Here is a 16,822-nt window from a genome sequence, read left to right on the forward strand (position 1 = left end):
CGAGTGTATCAGCAAACTGTGTATGCTCAGAACAGTGAAAACAAAGTGATCATTTTATATCGAACTGTAAAATGGTTGAACATCAAAAGAATTAAAATTTTGTTGCAGAGGGGCAAGCCCCCTACACCTCCCACACTCACTGCAAATTACATATACATACTCTGAGATCACACAACAGTGGATAAGAACAAATTATTTTTACCCACTGCAACATGATCCAATGCAGTAGGCTCATTGGCAGAAACTTCATTTAACAGAATTTTCGCTCATATGAGTCTTTATTTTCTTTGCAGTAGTAAAAAGCTTTTGCTCATGTGAACATTCTCTGTTGTCAACTACAACTATATACATATAAATGCATATATATATATATATATATATATATATATATATATATTATATATCTTTCTATATATATATATATATATATATATATATATATATATATATAGGTGTGTGCGTCTGTCTATCTGTGTAGGTTTGTATGGTGAGTCATGTACCATACTCCAGAATCAAGCTTACTTGCATACACATTCCCTCTTAAACACGTATAGTCAAAGAAAATGTATTTCCTTCTTTTTTTTCTTTTTCATTTGTTACCTGAACTAAAAGGTTTGTTCACCTTGCAACATCCTAATATATTATTGTAATGGTGAGACAGATAAAAAGGAAAAAAAATACTGTTTTTTTTTTCTTTCTTTAAAATACTGTGAACTCAGACAAAAATTCTCATCTTTATCTTCAAGCCCATCCACATCATTAGAAGAAGTAGCAAACATGGGCAGCTAATGTCTTGGACAAACAAACCCAGGTACATAGAAAATTAGCAATCTTTTTTTAAACACACACACAAACATATACACATACATGCTGGCAAATGGAATGAATAAAAGCATAGTGTAGTTCATTAAGTTTTGGAATTGAAAGGGTTGTATCGATACTATGTTCATTAGGTAAGTTGTCATCATAGACTACAGCAATATCTTCCTTAAAGCCCTGTACAACTCCATTCCAACATAACAGAATCTGTGAGCATAGAGGTGTTATCTAGTGCAGGCAATACTGCTACCTCAGAGCGCCTAGTATGGTATTCCTCTAGAACCTGCATAGCACCTCCCTTGTTTTTTGTACCCTTAGCATAAATGTGACCCTGCCACTCCAATAGCATCATGTGTTTGCTGCCAAAGCAAGCCTGCCAGTTGTTGTTTGTCTTTTCGGCATTTCCTGATTAGGGGTCGCCACAGCGGAACTCCGGTCCGCTAATGATTGGCAGTAGATTTTTATGGTGCCGAGTTGCCAGCCCGCCACCCACCCTTGAGCGAAGGCACGCCCATTCACGCATGTCTGTCGGAGGCCACTTGACCATGGGGTGGACATGCAGACTCCACACAGAAGGCACTCCAGCCGAGAATCAAACAGGAGAACCTCTTGCTGTGGGGCAACAATGCTACCGCTGTACCACTTCGGTTTATTTCCTTTATCACTTGCAATTTGTCTGATTTTTGAACAAGTCTTTCCCTGACCATGTTTCCAAGTGAAAGTGTTCCCAACAATAGACATATGTGCCTCCTGAAATATGCTTAGTATGCTGCAGAGATTTCTATGTCATTCTGTGGACATCTCAATTAGCATTTTTTGTTTGTTGCAGTAACAGCTTGTGATGTCACGTGCCCTTTACACATACCAAACCATCCTTCAGTATCTGCTGTGGTGCTTAGAAAGTTGTTGCCCATCCTTTGTTGTATCATTTTTGCATAGACATCCCTTCAGTGCATTTCTGCTGCTGCTGCTGCAGTATGGGACAAGAGTGTCTGCAGTGCTTTGACCTACTATGCACAGAATCCCCATTTAAATGCTTTCAGTGTTGTTTGCAACTTTAAAGCATAATGCATGCACCCATTTGTTGATACTGCCCTTCATTTGAGCAGAATCATCTTTAAATATGTATACAGTGCACCATTTTATTGTATGGTGCATGAAGGCTGCACTGAGAAATGACATTTTGTTTCTGTAGCATGTATATCGGTATAGCTGACTCACCATTCATATTATATATGCAGGGCATCACTGAATCCTACTCTGCCTCAGAACTGTAACCTCAATAGAATGTGCTTCAAAAAAATATACTGCTGCCATTAAGCAGGGTGTGATATCTGGACTTATAACTGGCTGAAATATGGTGTTGACGACTATGTAGTTTTTTTTTTTTTTTTTTTTTTAGTTATTGCATGTAAATATTGTCATACTCATAAACTGTTGATATGAGATTCACTTTATGTTGAATGAATATTTATGTATTTTTAATTTGTCAGATAACAATTGAGAAAAGTTACTGCTGATTATAATCTCTGTTTTATTCTGATGAATACCTTCCATACGGTTATTCATTTATCAGTTATGTTTCATGAATGGATTGTCAGTAGTTGTTGTTTGTCTTTCGGCTTTTCCTGGTAAGGGGTCACCACAGCGGAACTCCGGTCCGCTAATGATTGGCAGTAGATTTTTACGAAACGCCGAGGTGCCAGCTCGATGCCCAACCTTCAACGAAGGCACGCCCATTTGCGCATGCATGTCTTTCGAACGCTACCCAACCGCGGGGAGGACATCCAGACTCCACACAGAAGGCCCTCCCAAGCCCAGCCGAGAATCGAACGGGAGAACCTCTTGCTGTGACGTAACAACGCTACTGCCGTACCACCACAGCACTCATGAATGGATTGTCAGTACATTATGAATATTTTATTGCATGACTCCTACTGCTCATAACATATATACACACACACACAAACATTACAGCTTTCAGGTATATATTTTGCCTAAGTGTGAATTTTTCTTATGACTAAAGCTTTCATGAACAGACCATATTTTCTCTCTGATGGTTCTGAACATATTTACATAATGATCTTATTTTAAATCTCTTAGCAGTTTTTGATATATTGTCACATGAATTCAAAATGACCTCACCTGATCTGTGGAATAATTAAGCAAGTTCAACTGCATACATAATTGTACAGTGCGTCCAGTAGAGAATCAAGGTATAGATAATCTAACTGCTATAGTACCAGGTGGGTCCAATTAACATAAGACAGGTCAAAAAGGTGCTACCTTTTGAGGGAACAGAAAATGTGTTTTTTTTTTTGTCTGAAAACATTTCAGGTGACAGGTGGGGTGAGATTTAAAAGAGAGATTGAAAGTTACTTCAGTGTTTCAGGATTCTGCTACTGGGAAATAAATTCTAAATAGCTCTCTCATTTAGCCTTATTCCCTGGCTTGGTTCTTTACTTCAGTATAGTTAGTGACAAAGACCATTCTGTTCTGGAGACTGAAACTGATTATGAAGTGATTGTTTATTTAACAGTAATCCAAGGTTCAAGTGTATTAGTAAAATAGTAAGACCCATCATCTTTTTTTCTTTTTTAACTTAGTGCTACATATAATGAATGTATACAGCAGATCATCTAATTAATCTAAAGTAAATTAAAAAAGGAGCTTTATGAAGCACAGCCCATATCTTTACTCTTAAGGTGTAGTCTGAATACATACTGTAACAATGTAAACACTGTCTTAAAACATAACACAATATAAATTCCTGACTGCATTGCACAGATCTAGCCATGAATTAATGTAATTAGAAGTTGCATAAAAGCTAATGTAGACTTGGTACATGCTATGACATATAAAAATGATATTCTCTGGCTACCCTCCTACATTGCTTCTGGCCAGAATTTGGTATTTCTCTCACCAGCCTTTCATTTCTCACATGGCAATAAAGTCATTACAATGTAATTAAAAGAGAAGGGATTATAATATAAATAAAACATATAAGGAATGGTTGCTCAGGCATGATATTTATAGAATGCTATTATTTCTAATGAGCCCTGGACCTCCCTTAACCTGCAATTGCTGTAACTTTGGATAGCCCTTGGTTTGCTGAAACTAATTTAAACCACTAGGAGCTTTAATGATTTTTCTTTGATATAATGAGCACAAGAGAGAGAATGTGAGATAAAGCAGCTAATGTAACAGACGTGCTAACTTAAAGAACAATTAAAGTTAAAAATCAGACCATAGTAAATTGTGTGCGACTGCTGTTGTTAGCAACTTATCACATATCTATGACACTTAAATCATTGTACTTTATGTGACTTTATTTAACAGGTTTTGTTTTTAAATCTCTAAATATGAAGATATTTTGCAGATACATGTAGGTGTATAAGATACATCTCCAAAAGTTTCTACAGACAGTTGACAATTAATACATTAACACATATACTTAAAACAAGGTACAGATACAATGAGATTTTACTGAATTTTTCACTGCACTCCATTTGCTGTATAAAACTATATGAAATCCCACTTTAGTAGTTACTACAGGACAGTAATTTATTACCTGTAAAATTCCTTGTGTTATCCCCATTTTAAAAAAAATATTTTATAATTTACCTTGTGAAACCTTTTACACCTTTGCCTTTTGGATTTATTGTCGATTCATGTATGGAGACTCAACAAGCAGGCTGAACTGTGTGCCATTCATACAGTCAAAGAATTGCAGTCAGGAGTGCCAGTAAACTTGCAGGAGGAAGGGTAATTTTCTTTAACATCTGCATGTTTTAACTTCCCTCAGAACATTAACAAGTTCTTATCAGAGGCTTAGCATGTAGCCAGCTCTCCATCTGATGCTGGAAATTCAGAAGGCTGAAGATTCTATTCCCCCAAACTGTGTGCTTTTATAAGTAATAAAGTACTGATGATGTAGTTTTGAATGACATAGTTCTGTGATTCAGATGGCCATTGCATCTAACTGAGATGGTAAGTTAAGGGCATGTCAAATATTTCCTTTTGTCTATCATTTGCAGAGCATTCTATTGCATCACTGTCTCTTCCCATCCCACATCTTTCTCGATTTTTGTCAGGCAGAAAGTTTCACAGCAAACAACATAACAGTCTGCTGTTCTAAGGAAAAGGAACAAATGTGGACACCACCAGTTTCTTTTGTCTAACTTGTTCATTTGTTAATGCTGTGTCATGCTGGGATGACTAATTATGGGTGCATATCATGAGATATAATGATATATATTTTTTTTCTTTAAATGCAATATTTCTTCTTGTATGAAAGTATTTTTCTGCATGATACCTACTGGACTAGTTACACTAGATATCAATGACATTCATCTATTATCTTAGTATATAGTGGTAATAATGTTTGTTAGTTACATTTTATATCATCTGTGATACAAAAATAAAAGTAATTGACTCTTATAGGTTATCTGTAGTTGTTTAGGTAATAGTTTTCTAATAAATCACCTTTCAACCTTTAGTATCCAGAAGGCATGAGTTACTGATTTAACTTGGTTATTTTTTATCCTGGGACATTTGTGAGGGCCTTACTTACTCAACTTTAAATCACATTTGTTGGACTTGGTTATACTCCCCAGAGCCAGCCTTGGAAGTAATGGAAACCCTATACAATGGGCTTTGTGGCATTCTCCAGTGTCCAGTGCTCAGTAACGACCTCTGTTTTCCCCAGTTCTGAACTATGCATACCACCCAGAGTGTTTCTTTTTCTTGTTTTTTTTCATACTTTGTTTACTCCTCAGCTTTCTCCTCCATCCCTAAAATGTGTCATAACTCATTAAGACTGCACTATAATAACTGAGGAAGAAATAATCAAGCTTGAGGTTTAGGCCATAAAAAACAGGTATCTTGGTACTTTGAGGTGCATTTTAAAGCTTGTAATCATCTGTTTGTTCCAAGAATGGCATGAGAAATAACTCATAATTAAGTAAAGAAATACAGTCTTTCTTCTTTTTTTTTAAGGCAGAAATAAGCTGTATCCAAAGCTAAATGTTCAAAGCTGACAAAGTAGCATTTCACTATTCAATGAGAATACAAATGCTTACTAGGATACAGAAATGATATCTGGGAATACTGTGCCCCATCCAAAAAACAGATACTCACCCTCTTCTACATATCCCTCTGTATGACACTAAGATAAACATGAAAGCAGACATGATATGTATTTTACATTGCTGCTATCCTAACTATTCACAGCATCCCTCCACATCCCCATCCCAAACAACAGACACTTCTTGTGTACCATTCCCTTCTGACATCAGAATGGAATTAGAGAAAAAGGAAAGAGGACAGAGCAGCATAGTTCATCCTATTTGTCTCTGATGTGTGCACTTAACATGTGTGCTTGTCCCTACTCGAAAACATAGCCATCTGTATACATTGGTTGTGAGAAAAGTGATCAATGATTACAATTCAGTATACCATCTTGTTGCTCTTGACATTACACTGCCCCTCCAGACAAGTTATAGTGCTATTTTGTGAATATTTCTGAGTGTTTTTGTGAGAAGTGTTGTTGTCCCTAACCCTAACACAAGCTATACCAATGGCACTTTTCCAAACAGTGCATGCTTCTGAGGTTAGATTTGGGAGAGAATATAGCCAACCTGTTACTCATGAAAACAATGCAACACTGCCTAACATAGACATACCTATACATATAAGCAATAGCAAATGTTTTACATTGTTCAATACTGTTTCTTTTCATGCCAGATCATTGACTGTTTACCAGTGGTAAAAAAAAACAGGGCTTTTATCCATAGACAGCCTCAGCACCCATCAGTCATAGTCATTTTATTGGCTGTGCATACCAGACATGTCTACATTTGATTAAAAAGATCATAGCAACATAGTCTAATGTGCTGTACACAATTGGACATAACTCCTGTAAAGTCAGATTAATGACCGTTTAACTTAATCATGAAAACATAATCATTCATTTTTATCCACAGATGTCCCTGACATGCAGCATTTATAACCATGTTATTGACTGTGCATATCTCATGTATCTGATTGCTACAAAAATAGCAATGATGTCCACCATAATGCATTTCAGTTTTGTTTTCTACAAGCACAAAGTAATCAGATTAAATTATTCACACATACTTCACACAAATGTAAAATTGTTCTTCAAAGCTTGATTAATGACTGTTTGAACTGAACAAATGGCAAACTATTCTGCTAATTTCATCCCGAGGCAGCCTTCTGTGTCCTAGCTATTAGCAATTTGTTGACTATGTAGGACATCTGATTATGATAAAAAAACGCATTAATGTGTTTCAAATTTGTTTCACAGAAACAATAGGTATTGCAAAGATTTCCCACCTGGTTCACATAAATCACATTACCCCTGCAAATTTTCAATGAGCAAAGAGCAACAGGGCCAGGAATTGTATCCACTGGCTGCTGTGCATGCAGAAATTATAGCTTTCTTCCCATTGTACATCTTAGAAGTTCAGCTGTAATAAAATATAAAAAAATATTGTACACCATAATGTATTTCACCTTCATTTCAAACAAATCCATAGTAGTTAGCGAGTTGCATTAAGGAAGACCATCTTTAATTCTGCAAAACCATCCAATGCGCATATCTATTTGTGTGAAAATACTTTCTTAATGCTACCACTGAGTGCAAACTCTGCTTTTCTTTCCATTGTGATCATCGCAAATACTGCATCATCAAAAATTTGCAGGATTTCTGCTCGTTGTCATCTCATTACTTAGGGAATAAATCAGGAATATCACAGGTGAGATGGAGCAGAAAGCTCACATATTGTGGGTTTATGTGTGCAGCATCTTCCCATGGGGCATTGAAACTATGATTGCTTCTAGCAGGGATGCCCTGAGCCATTTGTCTGTCTATCTATCTTTCATATAAAAAAGATGCTACTGCATCTCTTTTTGAAGTAAATACATGCAATTAAAAAAAATGCCCCTAGCCTAATGTTGCCCCAGGTGGCCACCTAGTTTGCTTATTGGTAAGTCTGGCCATGACACTCCTTACCCGTATTGTCTCTCAGATTGTTACTTTTATATTTAAATAATCACTCCCAAGTATTTCCCTTCCCAACAGTTGTTCAAAAAACTGTACTCCATCAGTACAAAATCCATATTCCCCTACTGTTCCATCTCCTCTACTTTTTAACATCTTTAGCAAAGGACAGCAAAAGAAGAACAACAAAAATGAATAAATTACTCATATTGTATGTGTTTGAAATAATATATATCTGTATTTGTCCTCATACAACTTACTTTCATTCTCCATCTCATACTTGTCCAAATACACCACACTCCATGCTTCTTTCCTAACACAATGTGTATTGTTTTATGCATCTCAGAATAAATACATTATCCATTCATCGTTTGTCCCTGTTATACTGTATTCAGAAAGGATATAGCTTATTCTTGCAAGTTTCCATTTCCCAAATCCTTAATACAATTAACAATCATATTTTCATTTTCTTCTTCTAAGAAGCGATACAGAAACTGGTATCTGTCCACACTTCTCACCTTTTACAGATCCCTGACTAAGAACACTAGATCCCCTGCCACTCTAATATAGCATTGTAACTGCAGGCATTATAAAAACAAATGAGCAGCTAAGCATTTTCTTCAGTGCTAAAGATCTAGGCACTCTATCCCCAAACCATTGATAACAGGTGACAGTTTTAACCTTATACACCACTGCTGTTGTTAGACATAACACACTACCGTATGTTTTAACTGGAGTGATGTCTTAATTCTTCATCACAAAGAGATATCATCAAGAAGCCTGTACTAATGACCATAGCCCATACCGGCTTACTATACATACCACCATACCACATCAACGACCACATGATTTACTCAATTATTGCTTACATTCTTTACACCGCCACCTCTCACTCTCTCATTTAAAAATCGAATAGTCTTAAAACTGCAGTCTTCCTATCCAGCACCATTGCTAAAGTGGGGCAAAATAGCTGGCTGCTCCAGGTGCAATCTATTAATGGAATGCTATCAGCTATGCAGACGAGTAATAGCCATATTGCTGATGCTGACATTCATTAATTTTAAACAGCTGTGGAACGGTTGTGAACTGTACCACTGCTTTAGAGGACAGTAAAAAAAAGTGCTGAGGATATTTTTTTTTTGAGGGGGTTCCTCATCTTTGCTTTGAAGGGTCAGTTTGGCATTGTGTGCAGGATTTTAATTTTCCTACCTACTTTTCTGTTCAGATCCATATAAAATCAGTTTCATCCTAGAAAATCTTGATATCAGTCTCTGTGATGGCAGTGATTTGAAATCAGTGGTTTTCTTACTGACGCTAACCTTTCACAAGTAATGTATTCCATAACATGGACAAACTCACAACCTCCCCAAACTGCATCTTAGATACTGACATCCCTCATTAGCTTAAAGACCAATCACCTATAAGTTTGTCCAGGTCTAAACTAAATAAATAACTAAAAAGAAAACCTTCCATAAAACCTCATCCTGTTCCAGTTAAAATATGACCAAAATAAATATAGGTGCATTAAAGACAGAGTTAGCCTCTATTAGTTGAGTCTCAGGCATTAACTCCAATAACTCATCAATGGCTATTGAAATACTGACAGCAAAACTGGTGTACCTGCAAGAAAATACCTTTTTCACCCAACCCCATACTGCACAAACACAAGCATAAATCTTTGGATTACTGAAGAACTATTAGCTGTGATTATAACTTGGGAATTTCCTTGTATGAATAAAAACATTCTCTAAACTCCAGTAACAGAGACAAATTTATTAGCTTCAGGCTGTAAGACATAGGCAGTACCTTTGAAATCTAACCAACCAAATAGCTGGACTCAAACAAATAACAAAGTAAAAGGAACAGTATGAACTATTCCACAGTCACCCTTTTAGCATTAAACTTTTAAGTGAAATTCCCAAGTTTCCCAACACCCATATACAGTTCTTCCCTTCTTTTAAAGGTCAACCTGCATTCACGCACTTCTACTTTTATGTCATAACAACAAAAGAAATTAAAAGATCCTTAGGTCAAAATCTGGAGACTAATGACCTGATGAAATCCATCCCGATTTTATTAAATTATGCTGAGTTCATCTAGACAACAACTTATGACACATCCATAATCTATGCCTCTGTAACAATATCATGCCTCTTATATGGAAGCAATCTATAGTTAAGCTCTACCAATTGTATTTAACATTCCTACCAAGTGATTTCAAGCCAATTTCCATGTTTACAAACCTTGCAAAACATTTTGCAGAGTAAGTTTACTCTCAGTAGTCTACCTGTATTCAGAAATGTGGCATAAAGTCAGTGCTGTGGTCAGTTATAACTTGTTCTGTCAATGCTCAAAAGTCCTTGACTGGTTGAAGGATTTTTTTTCTAACAGAACATTCTCTTTAGATAGTTACAAATATTTCAAAGTGTATTCCCCCTTCCATTTTGTCACTAATTTTTTAGCTTCGTTAACAGATTTCCAATTGAACGTCCACAATTGCCATTCTTCCCACATGAACAAAATATGGTTATGTACAGATCCGGACCATTCCTTATCACAAAGAGAAGAAAGACCTGTACCTATTTTCTAATTGGCTACAGAAAATGCAGATGCTGGCAAACACGCACAGAAAGATGAAAGTAATAATGTTTAGAACCTTGATTCAACAACTCCCTAACAATAAATATGTGTATTTTAATGTAACATAACCCATGTTTCTCTAACAATTATTTAGGTTTATAACTGCAGTATTTAAAATCTCTCCCTATTTTTTGGGCCTTTGCCTACAATTGTTTTTGGCTTAGTCCAGAATCTTTGTTATAACAGGTTGAGAGGTATATGTGTTGAGAGACTTTAAAGAACAGTGATCTTTTATGACATGCTCTGTTCTGCTACAATAGATTTTGGGACTTAAAATTACAAGTGTCACAATTTAAATATTGTTACTTTCATCTGTTTTCCATGCACTTCTTGTAATACCCTGAATAGATATTTTTCACTACTATATCTTTTAAATTGGCTATTGTCCTGCTTTCATCTAACCCACAAAATTTAAAATCAGGTCTTATTATATTGTTATCTTCATTTATACTTTGTGGTCTGTAATCATAATAGTTTGATTTTGAAAAAAAAAAGTACTTTAGTGATTTATAGATTTGGCTCACTACTCCAGGCAGCAAGGCTTAGATTGCCACAAACAAATGTGTTCTTTTTGGAGAAGATGAGGTAAATGACTAGCTAGACATGCTACCCAGTTAAAATATTTGGGTAGTTTGGGATTTACAGACACCAAATTATGCAAAGGCATGGGTGGGCAGGGTTACAAAATAGTAATTGTGCAGAGTGTTCTTGTGATACTCATTTATACCTTCAAATGGTAGGACTATGTTTTATACCTCAGTCATTTCCATTCAGCTTCCCAATTCATGCAACCTTTTCTGTCTCATAGCCAATTTGTTATTCATCTAACCACATAGGGATTTTATTTTGCATTGCATTTAACTTAATAACTATGTTAGCACGGGATATAGTGTTGATAACCTTGGCCAGATCAAGATGTGCTGTATATACGGCATGACTGCTGTCAACAGCTTGTGTTACTCTTTCAAAGAAGTGAACCAGCTTCATTAGACAGGCTCTACACTTAACAAACCCTGATTAGATCTCTAATGTCATAGATAATCAAGTCAGTTATAATACTTTCCATGGCTTTGCATATGAGATTTCTCTGACTTATAGGCCTGTTATTGCCAGGGTCAGTGCTGGGGCCATCCTTTTTGAGTGGCATCACCACTGCTGTATGCCAAACATCAGGCATGAGTAAGTGGTTAAACTCAGGTTAAATAGTATATGGAGTAAATCTGCTAGGGCTTACATGGTACTGCTTATTAAACAACCTGATATAGTATCAGGCCCAAATGAGGAAATATTTTTAGCCTTTCAAAGTATTTTTAGTACATGATCTTTGGTAATGAGTAGGGTACAAGGGCTTCAATGATATGTGGGCTTTGAAAAGTCATCTTTTGAATACATTTGTCACTGAATTTGTTAGCCCATTAGTGGTGCCATCTTGTTTACTGTATGCATTAATGTGTTATTTTTCCTTTTATTGTAGAGTTGCATGCTTTTAAACTTCACATCTGAAAGGTCTTGTCAGTTTTATACATTTATCTAAATGGATTTAGAGCTCTTTGTGTGCTGCTTCCTGCTGAGGCGATACCTGGAGTTATGCTGGAATAAGTGAATCTTGAAACTTCATTATACAATTTAATGAAAGTTGTATGTGCGAAACAATTAAATTCTAATATATTGGTATTTTTAGGTTTAGAGTTTCTAATAGCATTGAAGGATATAAACTGATAATTTGTTTTATATAATGTAATTTGAGCTCAATGTGCTCTCTACGTGGGCCCCTGAGGACCTGTCTAGAGGTAATATAGTCCCTAATAGATACAGAGATGCCATCACAGTTTCCACTGAGTTTGAATACACTGTTGATGCAAAACACAGGTATGGAGGGGGTGCTTTCTGAACATTTAAATAAAGTTTCAGCATCTGCACTGACATGGGCACTCTCCAATGCAGGATAGCCTTAAGAGTAGGCATTTTGTTGTTTAGACTTCCAGCATTCAGAAGAGCTACCTTAATGTGATTTTGGATATGATGTGTTTGTTACATTTGGATGTCTATTAGCTGGTATCTGCCTGAAAAGGCACTATGGGGCCAATAAATAGCTTTAAGCTTTATGCAGAAGCCTTGGAATGAGAAGTGCAGACTATTTTTCTCAAAGTAAGTAGGACCATGGAGAATATTGTGCTGTGCTGACATGTAATGGATCCTCCTGCAATGATGATGGCCTCTTTAAGGGGAGACCTGACGTGGGAAATTTGGCCAGGGCACTGTGTCACTTGCCTTATTCTTTTTGATAAATGCATTGGGATCATTTGCATCCATGTTAGCTACTACCAACTCAGGCAGATAGGGCTTTAATTTAATATCTCATATAAAAGGCAACACACTTGAGTACAGCAACCCCCCCCCCCATGCTGCACTGCAGCATCAGTACAGGAAAATTAATCCTGGCACTTCAAGTTAAAGTTCATGTCTATTAAGAGGTTTATAGCTAGAGCACCATCACAATATAAATAGAAAACTGCTCAATGGTAGGAGTCTAAACAAAAAACTCCACTCCCTAGAACATCTTTTCACCCTAGAGAATGCTGACATCTGTGCAATCACTTAGACATGGTTTAAAGCCATGGAGAGCACACCAACAGTGCAAGGTCATAATGCCTTCTACACATTTAGACCAACTACTTCACAGGCAGGGACTAAAGGTGAAGATGTCTCTGTTTTCCTCAAAAATAAGTATACTTCATATCTGGTCAAACAGGACAGTGCACTTGAGCTGCTCCATGTTCAAATCATCATATGCAAAATCCAATACCATTCCTTTCCAAGCTATAGTTGCCCCTCTATGACCCAGGAAACCTATACCATGTATTTAAACTTATTAGAAACACTAACCATCCAACCCAGCCCAATACCATATTCATGGGTGACTTTAATTACCCCACTATTAACTGGAAATTCTATACGACACCAAATGTACAGGCACAGAGATTCCTGGATTTTGTAAACACAAACTCCCTGGACCAGATAGTCAATACACCAACCAGTGGTGCAACCATACTGGATCTGGTCCCCACTAATATGGGAGAGTGCTACACTTCCCCTCCTGTAATGTCTTCAATGGTAAAGTCAGACCACAAAATGGTCTCCTTTGAAGTAAAAATACAACCTTGATCCTCAGCTAAACTTGGAATATTCAGGAACAACTCTAAGGCTAATCTCCTGCTATTAACTAATAACTTGGCAAAATTTCAAGCCCCCCATAAACCCTGAGAACACTGCTGCCTATGCAGATCTGTTCACAGAAACCCTGTACAAGCATGCTTATTGCTGCATAGAACTATAAAACTAATAAAAAACAAGCCATCCTGGTGGAATCACAAATTCAGTAGGCTGTATAACACAAGGAAGAAAATCATGACAAAAATTAGGAGGTGCAGCACTGAGCAGGATAAAAGCAGTCATATCAAACTAAACAAACAACTCTGAGGACAAATAAAGTGCACCAAAGCCATGTTTGAGGTAAGTTTGGCTTCCCAAGCCAAGGACAACCACAAAGCATTCTTTAGCTATGTCTGCAACCTCAAATGCAATACACAGTTGTGTGCAGAGCTCACTGTAAATGAAGCCACATAAAATGAGCCAGAAGATATAGCAAACCTCCTGGCTGAAATATGTAAGGAGAAAATACCACTCTGGACACAGAAATAAATATAAAGTTAGCGCTTTCGTTTATAAACTATATAAACTTCTTCAGACCATGGCTAATAAATTTAGCTCCAACTTTACCCCTCCCCCCTCAACTTTTCCTCAGGAAATTCCATCAGATATAACTCCCCTATTATCACTAGTGAACAGGTCTTTCATGCTCTCTCTAAGATCGAAAACACTGCATCAACGGGCCCAGACAATATTCCAGGATGCCTTGTAAATAGCATGAAACATGACCTATCAGGACCTCTGCAATTAATATGTAACTGTAGCCTCCAAACACGCTTCGTGCTTCATGCATGGAGAACAGCAACAGTCATCCCTCTGCACAAAGGTGGGCCATCTACAGACCCCAGGAATTACAGATTTATAAGTCTCACTAGTCTTATATGTAAAGCCATGGAAAGAATTATCATGGAAATGGTCAATAGAGATATAGTAAATCTGTGGACACTAGACCCAACCCAGTTTGGTTTCGTCCAGGGCAGATTACGCCTACTAAATCTGTCAGATTTCTTTGAGAAGGTAACCAAAGCAATGGATGAGGGAAAATTGGTTCACACTGCCTGCCTTGACCTGCCCCAGGCGTTTGACACAATACCGCACTAGGGCATTGTTAATAAACTCAAGAGGTTAGGTACAAACTCTTATGTCACTCGGTGGATAGCTAACTGGCTCACAGACAGGACCCAGGAAGTTAGAACTGGGGAATCCATCTGTACAAAGAGGCCAGTCACAAGGGAATCCCTCAGGGTTCAGTCCTTGGACCTCTCCTTTTTGACATTTACTTCTCTGAAGTCAAGACCAATGTCAGTGGTCTCTGGTTGACTAAATTTCAGATGATTGCAAATTAGGAGCTCTCATTGAATCCCACACTGGCACAAATGTTCTCCAGGAGGGGCTGACACAGACAAACAACTGGTGTCAGAGCTGTAGACTAAAACTAAATGCCAAGAAATGCATAATAGTATCCTTTGTGAAGTCATCTACCTCTGGTAACTATCATATTGACACCACACCCCTTAGAGCTGACACAGTAGTCAGGGATAGGGGCACTCATAGATAGTAATCTAGCCTTTGACCATCATGTGTCTATAGTAGTGAGGAAATCATTCTATGTTGCGCAACTTATAAACAAAAGTATGGTATCTAAGTCCAAGGAAGTCATTGTTCCACTGTATTCAGTATTCATCAAACTTGTCATTGAGTACAATGCCCCTTTTGGTATGTACCTAACCAGACATATCCAACAATTGGAAAGTCCACATAGGTTCCTCACTAAAAGAATATAGGGCATAAGTAAAATGTCTTATGCAGAATGCCTCAAAGACCTATCCCCTCTATTCTGTTTCTTACAGGCTTTTGAAGGGAGATTTATGTCTGGTATACAGGGTTTTGTCAGACCTCACTATGATGGACCTCCTGCACATATACAAAACAAACAGCTCCAAAATGACCTGTTCTAAATTAAATCTTGACTGTGATATAAATAGGACCTGCTGGAGAGAGAGGTAGATATCCTAGAGACTACAGCATCTATGGAACAGGCTCCGCATCCATCTCAAGCAGATTACCTCCCTAACCAAATTCAAGTGCAACTTGAATAATTGGATGGAAAACTGGAAATTCATCCCTGGTTTGGCACCTATGTATCTAATGGACACAGGTAGCCTGTAAATGGTTCATCTCCCAGGCCCCTGCATGTAAATGTTTCGTCTCTCAAACCTCTGCTTACACCTATCAAGGGTATCAGAATTTGTCAGAGATTTGGGGTGCATGTCTAGGCTTAAAAAGGCCCTTGTGGTCGTTACCCTAGTAAATACCTATGAACCTGTAAAACATCAGCAGTCATCATCATAAGACTAATTGAATAGGTGCATTTTTAATGCATGCCTAATGCCAGACAATGTGGTGCACTGATATAGCTTGATAATAAAATAACCAACAGAAGTTTCCAAGTTCACACATGGAACCATTGCTAGCACCACAGCGGATGAATGCAGAACCTGTGTGGGGCAGTAGGACTCAATAAGCTCCTTCAGGGAACAAGAACCCAAGTCATGAATGGACAAATACAACTAAACTAGGACTAAAAGTGATCCTATAGTGGACAGGAAGCCAATGAAGGCTGCTCAGAACCAGCATCACTTGCTGACAGAGTAAAGTGCCTGTCAGTAGCCTAGCTGTGGAGTTTTTTATCATCTGTAAATGATTTAATTTAGTGTTAGGCAGTACCAGGTGAAGGGCATTGCAGTAGTCCAGACTAGGAGAGATCATTACATGATCAATAATGGAGTGATAGGACTGAGGTACACAGGTTCATGGGAGGTTAGTAGGCTACTGGCCTTAGGGCCTTTATAAGCCTATCGATGTTATACTCTTCTTCCCTTATTGACCAAGTTGTATGGGCTGTAGTTGCAGCATGAGTGGTCTCCCATCCAAGTGTCTAAGTCATGCTTAAATAGAGCCATTGTAGAGCTCTGTTTTATGTGACTTGGGAGTTAGTTTGTTCTTAGACACTGTCAACAAGCTCGAGACTTAGGTAAAATTGTCTCAGCCCTATTCCTATCTAAAGCTTTTGATACTATCTCTCACTCTATCCTTCTCTCTCAACTCTCTAGTATTGGTTTAACCCCT

The sequence above is a fragment of the Protopterus annectens genome, chromosome 15.part0 (assembly GCF_019279795.1).
Source record: "Protopterus annectens isolate FY-2018-M chromosome 15.part0, PAN1.0, whole genome shotgun sequence".
In the NCBI taxonomy this organism is placed as follows: Eukaryota; Metazoa; Chordata; order Ceratodontiformes; family Protopteridae; genus Protopterus; species Protopterus annectens.